Here is a 9,054-nt window from a genome sequence, read left to right as displayed (position 1 = left end):
GGATTGTTGGAGGTGGCAGCTGCGGGACGGCCGGGGTGACGAGCGGGGTCCCGGCTGCGTGCGCGGTGCCGGGGACACAAACACCCGTTTGCACAGATGGGTCCGAGCAAACAGAACGGTGTGAAGCTGCCGGTGGAGCAGCAGGCCCTGGTTTACACTAAAGCCTCAGTGTTTAAAAATAGGAGCAAAATCCCATTAGCAAGCCCTGCCTTTGCAATCCCTGCTCGCCCCTGGTTCTTGTGGATCCGCCGGCCTCGCTGCGGGGCAGAGCGCTGCTGGGAACCCACGGAGTCTGGGGCAGAGCAGCTGCCCTGGGCTTGGGGCTGAGCAGCTCTCGTGTTTGTCTTCTCCCTGCTGAGCAGTGACCTGCTAAGACACCGTTAAGTCCTTTTCTAATGTCTGTGGGGTTCTGGGGTTAGCGTTAGGAATTCATGAAGCAGGCAGGTTTATCTTCAGTGTAATTCAGCACTGCTAACCCCAGGAAAGAGCTGCTTTTGCCCAAGAAGTGGTCAACGCCGAGAAAAGTTGACCTGTCAGCCCTTTGCACCCTTTCAGACCATCCCTTCCATCACCTTTGAGAGGATGGAGGTAAGTGCTGCTGGATCTCAAGGCTGAGGCTCATTGCTGGCCACCTCTATCTGTTCCCTTCCCCAAGATGGCTTTGATTTCTGATAAAAACAAAACAAAAAAATCAAGCAAGTGCCATAACACATAAGATAATCAAAATTCACGGTGCTCCTGATGTCTGTCGAGCAGAGTTAACTCTTCTTCCCACTGATATTTGAGCAGAGCTCTGTTTCGTGCCGGGTCCCCGATCCCCCGTGGGCTGGGCTCTCCTCCGAGGCAGTGCTGGGGCTCAAGCAATTCTCCCATTGTTCCCCTTGCCAAGTTTCTTCTCCCCCATTTTGTTTTCTTTTTATTACTGTGATTTCCTAACATCGGAAGAGGCGAGTTATGAAACTGGAGTTATCCAAACACGTCTTGTTTGAAGATAGCGTTTCATCCAGCAGATGCAGCTTCCTGCTCTGTAAATGGTTTTCATTGTTTCTCGTTGGCTCCTGGCCCTGTCTCTGCCGGGGCCACCGGTAATGTTGCTCGGCTCCGGCAACCCCAGGAGCAGTGGTCCTGGCCACGCAATGCTGCTGGCCACGAGGTGGGAGCGCCGGGGTTTTGTGGATGTCCTCTGGCAGTGCCTGGGGCTCGCTGGAGCTGCGTCTTGCGGGGCTCCCGCGGCAGCCCCCGCTGCCCCGGGGTGCTCACACCCCAGTTCGTGGCCGCTCTTCACACTGGACTCTGCCTGGAGGGACTGGTTGGTGCCACTTCTGCTTGAACGCACCCCAGTGCTGGCAGGCTGTTAGCTCTGATTTTGAGTGTTTGATTCGGAAAGCAAAAAGGTATGAATTAAGTTTAACACAGAATGGTTGAATGGGGAACGTGAGTGAAGAAGGCAGCGCTCTGCTTCTTGAATGGCTGCTGCAGATCTGACAGACGCGTTTGCTGGTGAAACAGGAGGCTGCTCTTGCCTCCCGTTGCTGCCTGCTAAGACCGTGGTGGCTGGAACCTGTGTTTTGATGGTGAAAAGCTGGAAATTGCGCTTTGCAGCACAGGTGTGGGTGCTGGGAGCGGGGAGCAGCCTTGTGTGTGTCCCCAGCTGGTACAGCTGTGATGTTTGCTGTTCTCCAAGGCCCCCTTGGGAAAACAAACCTGCACTCTTGGGTTTATTCCTTCTCCAAAGTACTCCTTTAGTTCTGCTCTGTAGGGAAGATGTGAGACGTGGTGCTCGGAGCGAGGACACCTGCCACAAGAGGGACGCGTGCCTTTTCATCCTGGCTGTGGGTGGCACGGTGCTGTCTGTGCCAGGTGTCCCAGCTGTCCCCCAACCCATCTGGGTTCCCTGGGGGTCCCCAGGAGCTCCACACCGCAGAGCCCAGGGGCACTCTGGGCAGGAAGAGCTGCAGGTCCTGGTGCTCGTCCCTGCCTGGCTGCCCTGGGACATGGGAGTGGATCCTGGTCTGCGCGCTCCCCTGCTCCTCTGCTGCTCTGCTCAGGGTGCCTCAGCTCCATGGTGACACCGAGCTGCAGCGGGTGGCACTGGGGGTGCCCTGGCAGTGGCAGGACTGAGTGAGGATGTGCCGGTGTCCGGTGGGCAGCAGCTGCTGCTCAGGCAGGGTGGGAGGTGTGTGAGGTGCCCCTGTCACTCCCTGTCCTGTCCTGTCTGGTTAGTCTCCGGGAGTGATCTCCGTGCTGGCGGCAGGACACGTAGCGCGGGATGGAAGGGATCGGGAAAGAGGAAAGCCAGAGTTTGCTGACCAGCCCAGGCTTCGTGGCACCCGCTGTGCTCGCTGGGCACAGGGCGCTGCTGGCCGTGACCTTGCCCTTGCACAGGGTGCTGCTGGCTGTGACCTTGCCCTTGCACAGGGCGCTGCTGGCCGTGACCTTGCCCTTGCACAGGGCGCTGGGTGCCCGCAGCTGCAGCAGGCTGGCCGGGCTCGGGCAGCAGGAGCTGGTGCTGGATTTGGGGCGGATTCTCTGCTGGCAGAGGCTGTTTGGGGGCGCTGGGTGTGCCCAGAGCTCTCCCCGCTGCGCGGACAGCCGTGGCGGGGGTCACGCCGTCCCCGGGCTGGGGCACAGCCCGGCAGTGGTGCTGCTCTGCCCCTGCTCTCCGCAGCTTCCCCACCTGCTTCAGCAGTATGGATTTTGGTTTAATTATTGTTTTTGCATGAATGGAGCATGTTTTTGTGAATGTTCCTCACGGGATGTGCAGCCGCAGCTGTTTGCTCGTTCGGTGCTGCGGGGCCGTGGCGGAAGCAGCGCCAAGCGCTTGGCAGCGCGCTGCGGTTTGACGTTCTTCCTTCCTGGCCCCTTCTCCGCTGTGCAAACCCCCAGCTCGGCCAGCACCGCAAGGGCAGCCCCTGTTCTGCCCTCAGAGCTGTGTTTGGGCTGGAACCTCTCGTTTTGAGGTGGGACCGAGGTCACCCAGGTCCTGCGAAAGGCGCCCGTGTCTCACGTCTCTGATTTGGCCACATCTGTCAGAGATGGCAAGGGGATAATGAGATCAGAAGTCTCAGTGATTAGCATTTGATAAGGCTCACTGACACTTTGTCTCCATAGAGAGGAGGAAAACATGGTGGATTAGGAACATCTGTGTTGGCAGGACCAGCCCACCCTGGTTGCCCGGGATGGGGTCCTGCCTGGTGGGACCTGCAGCCTCTGAGATCCCATCCCCAGCTGCACGTGCACACAGAGCCCCGGGCTGTCCCTGGGCTCTGCTGCGCTGGCAGCGTCACCTCCCGGGAAGGGGACCCGCTCTCTGGTGGTGCGTGCACCCGCGGAGCAGGAGCTGTGCTGGTGGATGCTCCTGGCAGCATGGAGACAGCGCAGATAAATATAGCTCGGCATTGCGTAAGTCTGTGTGCTGCGGATTATTGAGGTGCTCTTGTTTCTTGGCCAGGCTCCTAAACCCATCGCAGTATCGGGTGATGCACCAGCAGCTCTGACAGTGCTTTCCCCGGTATCTAAGGTGAGCTGCTCCGCTTTGCTCATCTCCTGGGGCCGTCCATGGGCAGGGAACAGGAACAGCTCCTTGTCCAGAGGCGAGAACAGTAATGGCAGGCAGGGCTTGGAGAGGAGGACAAGAAATAAGGGAAAATGAGCACAGGTGATTTCAGCTCGACCTGTCTGATGGTGCTGGGGCAGTGAACCAGCTGAGCAGCAGGCAAGCAGTTGTGCATCCATGCATCTGTACGTCCGTGCGTGCATGCACTTGGACAGAAGCGAGGCAGGGGCTGCTGCGCCAGGGCCGGGTGGCAAGTGGCCATGCTGGCTGGTGTTTGCCCCCAGAGATCCTGAGGTTGAGTGGGACTGCGGCGTGCTGGGCCAGCAAAGGGACAGGGACAGGCTTTCTCAGCCTGCTGTCTCCAAGCAGCTCAGCGCTTGATTTTCTCACCACTCGTGAAAGCCGAGTGTTAATTATGGGCTTCGAGTCCCTTTGGAAAACACGCGCGTGTGAGTCAAAACTTAGCGACTCATAGAAGCAGACATGGCTGAGTTTTAGAAGGATGTGAGCTGATTGATTTACCCCAAATGACGTTAGCCTGCAGCTCTAAGGTAGAAGTTTTCTGAGGCAAAGGTTTCCTTGGAAACATCAACAGGAGAATTGCCATATGCTGGTAGCACATGTGTGAGAAGATACAAACATTGTAAAGTGTCGTTCTGAAAGATGCAGAGATGACTGCCAGGGAAGTTTACATGTGTAAGACGCTGCCATGCAGAGCAGTTGTGTACAGGACGGGGGGAGACGGGGGGCTCTGGGGCGCAGGTAGCGGGGACGATGCCGCCGAGGTCCCTCACCCTGCGACACGCCGGTGCACGGGCTTGGAGCGCTGCGGAGGAATCGCTCCGGCTGGGTTCCCACCAGCTGAGGAGACCCGTGTGAGCACCGTGCAGCCTTTGCTTTGCTCCTCCTGCCCCAAAACGACGGGGAGAGCGGGGCTGCCCCCCGTGCTGTGGGAGAGGTTCCTCCGTGTGGCTGCAGGTGGATGTGCCTGCGTGACTGCCTTTAGGGCAAGGTTTTCCTACCATAACCCCTTGAAAGCATCAGGCATGGGCTGGAACCTCCGCCAGCCCAGTTCCCCTGCGTGAGCCGCTCGTCGGGAGGGGAGTTTGTCTCCCATTAACAGCAGACTGCTCCTTGCGTGTCCCAGCACAGGCAAGACCATTGTGCTCTGGGCAATGCGGTGCTGGGCAAGGAAACCCCGCAGAGGTCTTGCTGTGACAAATCTTTTACTTACACAGGGGCTTTCACATGGAAGGGAAGCTGGGAAAAACATGCCCGTTCCTGCCAAAAGGCGTTGCTTTGCCAGTAACCGGCCTCTGTTTGCTGCTGCTGCAAAGGGCCGGTGTGTTGAATTAGGGCTTCCTGCAGTCTCGAGCCCCTGAGTTCTCCTGGCCCTGGCCTGGGAGCCCTTGCTCTGCTCCCCACCGCGCTGGCTGCAGTGCCGGCACCGGCTCCGCGCTTCGGTGTCGCAGCTTCCGTGTGCCGGGGCGGCTGTGCCGGGGCTGCGAGCTCCTGCGCCGGCACACCGCCGGGGAGGCCAGGCAGGACTCGGTTCGTTAGCAGAACTGAAGAAGAGAGTCATTTTACCGCTATCTGAGAAGGGTTTGCTATTGCTTGCAGCCCCGGTCTGGGATGCAGGACTGTCCTTCGTCCCGTTCCCGCTGGCCATCCCTGGATCCTCGCTCTGCCGTGACCAGGCTCCTCGTCCGTGTCCCGCGGGTTTGCTCGCTTCAGCGCCCCCCAAAAAGCCCCGTTACGCGGAAGGGGCCTCGGTCCAGGCTGTGTGTGGGCTGTGGGGAGGTGTGTCGGGGGAAAGGGGTGCAGGGCAGAGGGACAGAGGTGACAGCACTGGGGACACACAGTGGGGACCAAGCCAGGTGAGCCCCGTCTGCCCTTCCTGTGAGTTTCTTCCATCGGGATACAGTATCTTGACTCAGGTCAGCATATGAGTCTATAACATCGCTTGAAGCCAGCTTTTGCGTCCTGTTTTCTAATATTCTCTGACATTTCCCACATTGCTGACAAGGAGACTTCTGTATTTTTTGTTTTAAATGTTTCTTTGTCTCTTTGCAAAACTGTGACATTCTTTAAAACTGCTTCTCCAGAAGCCCGCTGGCGTGCTCTCTGCAGCGGCTCTGGTTAGCTTCCTGCACAAAAGGCAACCTGGAGCTTGGGCTCCAGCGCCAGCACCATCTCCTTCCAGGGGGAAGGGGGCAGGTTGTGGTATCCTCTTCGTCCTGGTGACCCCGCAGAGCTCAGGTCTGCGCCACTTGGGGCAGCAGCTCCTGGAGCACACGGGGAGCCCCTTGGCCCCGAGGCGAAGGGGACGGTGGCACTGGGACGTTCTCCATGCCGCAGCGGGAGCGGTGGGTTCAGGGACCCTCTCAGGCTCTTCTCTGGACGGCACTTCGGTTTGCTACAGCCCAGGGGACGCCTGGCTGCCTCTGCCGTCGCTCCGGAGCCAGCAGAGCCTCGCTGCTCCCTCCAGTCCCACCTCCAGATGTTGGCTGCTGGAGACCCCGGGGGCGGCTGCTGCTCCTCTGCTGCAGCTGGAGCTCGCGGTCTGGTTTCCTTCTCTGGCGCCACGGCAGTGTTAATGACAGGAAGGTCCGGCCGGGGACAGCGCTGGAAGAGGCTTTTCCTGAGGAGAGCCAGACCAAAATCCCCTTGTCGAGGGGGAGGCTGTTTCAGGGGCAGGACGTGTTTGTGGCACTCGCCTGTGCCCCTGACACCTCGCCCCGGCACCCCTGGTGTGTGTCCCTGCAGGGAGCCAGCCTTGGCCACCACCACCCCGCACCTGCAGCAGCAGCGGGGTTTGGTGTCAGCTGTAAGATGTGCACAGAAAGGCCTTTTTCACTCTAAAATATGGTTGTTATTTGTTACCGCTTGACGAAGTCCACCGCCAGCTTGTTTTTAGCAATACTCTCTTTGCAAAGAGTGCGCTTGCTTTCAGCCCCCAGAGGATCAAGACCTCTGGGTTCAAGGATCCCGTGAAGCGCGGGGTCTGTGTGGTCCCTGGGCAGCGAACGGAGCGTGCGGTGAGCCCAAGGCAGCAGCCCGTGCGGTGAGCCCAGGGCAGCACCCCTGCGGTGAGCCCAGGGCAGCACCCCTGCGGTGAGCCCAGGGCAGCACCCCTGCGGTGAGCCCAGGGCAGCAGCCGTGTGGTGAGCCCAGGGCAGCAGCCCCTGCGGTGAGCCCAGGGCAGCAGCCCCTGCGGTGAGCCCAGGGCAGCAGCCCCTGCGGTGAGCCCAGGGCAGCAGCCCCTGCGGTGAGCCCAGGGCAGCAGCCGTGTGGTGAGCCCAGGGCAGCAGCCCGTGCGGTGAGCCCAGGGCAGCAGCCCCTGCAGCTCGCCAACAGCAGCAGCGCTGCCCGAGCCGGGACTTCCCGGCATCGCTGCGCTGTGAGATCACATTTGGAAGCAGCTCTTGACTCCTCCTGTGTTGGTGGAAGTTCCACACATGGTCGCTGGTAACTGGAATGACCGTGGAGACGCCTCCCCATCTATGAGGCGACCGCTGTCGCTTGTGCGGGTGTTTCCATAGCGCTCCTCTCCAAGGTTTGCTCGCAGATGCATTCACCACCCGCTCCTCTCCAAGGTTTGCAGTTACAGAGAATGTGCTTTCGTTATGGACACTAATCCCGTGTCACCCCAAGCTTCTTGCTTGGGCTGTGCCGTTTCCCTCAGCTCCCATCAGCCCGCCCAGCTCAGACGGGTCCTGCCCGAGCGGAGTGCCAGAGCAGTCCCAGGGCAGGGCGAAGCACTGGTGCGTTGAGCGCAGACCATGAATTGGTAGAAAATTGGGCTATTAAATCCATGTATCTCAGACAGCAGGTGCTCCTTGTCTCGTCCCTGAACTGTCTTCTTCCAAAGCTTTTAGTCCTCTTTGGTATCTCGAAGGACTGGGTGATTTATGCTGGATCAGCCTTAGCTGCCCGAATTCCCAGCCTGGCTCCTGCCCATGAGGACGGCTGTGGTCAGTGCCCTGCACGGCTGCGAGTGGTGGCACCCGCCATGGGCTGCAAACAGCGACCAAGAACAGCTGCTCAGCTGAGCTTTAAGGTCTGGAGGTTGTTTAGTCACCGTCTGGTGGGATGGCAGAGGTGGTTTTGGGGGTCTCCATCAATTTCCCCCTTCCCAGCTCACTGCAGGGCAGTGCCGCTCCCAGAGCCTGGAGCCAATGAACTGCAGCCCGGCAGGAAGGTTCTCCCTGAGCAGCACCTCCCCCCGAGCAGCGTCTCCCCCTGAGCAGCATCTCCCCCTGGGCAGCATCACCTCCTGAGCAGCATCTCCCGCTGGGCAGCATCACCTCCTGAGCAGCATCTCCCCCTGGGCAGCATCTCCCCCTGGGCAGCATCTCCCCCTGAGCAGTATCTCTCCCTGAGCAGCACCTCAGTGTCGCATTTCTCCAGTTGCAATTGAAAGCTGCTGCCCACCTGGCTGGAATGAGCATCGTGTGCATGGCTGCCCACGGCCACCTCGGTGTCCCTGCTCTGGGACACCTCGTGCCCGCTCTCCGCAGGGACCAGCAGTGTCGCCGGCTGCTGGGGGCTGTGCCCTGTCCCCAGTGGGGCAGGGCTGACGGGAGCAGTGAGCCTGCATGCTGTCCTCCCCCAGCCCCCCCGCCGTTCCCCCAGCTCAGCCCTGCGCGCCTGGGGCCATCCCGTCTGCTTCGAGCGAGAGTTGAGATGGCTGGGTCAATGCGAGCACGTTGGATTAGCTCGGAACGATCGTCCCGCGTGGAAAAATTGGCGATGTGCAGCTGAGCGCCGGCGGGAAGGTCCCTGGGCAGCAGTGCCCCTGCGCTGGACGGCCCGGGGGCTGCGGGGGTCAAGGGGGCCGGTGGTCATGCTGATATTTTTTTCTACATTGAATCCACGGTTTCCAGTGAACAAAGCCAGGATTGACACCTTCTGCCATGGTGAGTCTGCTCGGGTCCCAGCTTTGCGTTTCCACCCTGCAGAGGTTTGAGCCAGCACGCGCTCTCTGGGGGAGATGGGAAGGTCTGTGGAGTGACCTTTCTTCTTGTCGGACATTTCTCGAAAACTGTTTCCTTTGCAGTGAGTCAGTTTGCTTTGGCTTTGACGCTGCAGGGTGAGGGAAGGGTTAGGAGGTGTAGTTTGTTTTGTTGTTAAGCTTTTTTTTTCCCCCTTTTCTTACAAAACGGACTAGATTTTGCTTCACCTTTTTTTTCCCCTTGGAATGACCTGTATCTTCTGCTGTGCCAGGAGCGTGCGGGCTGGGCAGCGCTGGGGCCGCCTGTGTTGTGAGCCCCGAGCCCCTGAGAGAAAATCAGGCCCGGTGCTGAGGGTGCGGCTGTGCTGAGAGGAAGGAGAGGGGAAATGGACGTGACAAAGCACAGCCGGGGTTTGGATCATTGTGTGGAGCTTTTCTTCCCAGCCCGCTGCTCCCGGCTTCAGATGCAGTGGGTATGGCGGACCTGACGCCTTTTTCATGCTCCCAGTCAGCCAAGCTGGTGACGGCACGGTGGCTGCGCCAC

This window comes from Nesoenas mayeri, assembly GCF_963082525.1.
Source record: "Nesoenas mayeri genome assembly, chromosome: 13".
Lineage (NCBI taxonomy): Eukaryota > Metazoa > Chordata > Aves > Columbiformes > Columbidae > Nesoenas > Nesoenas mayeri.
Note: the sequence above shows the minus strand (reverse complement) of the source record.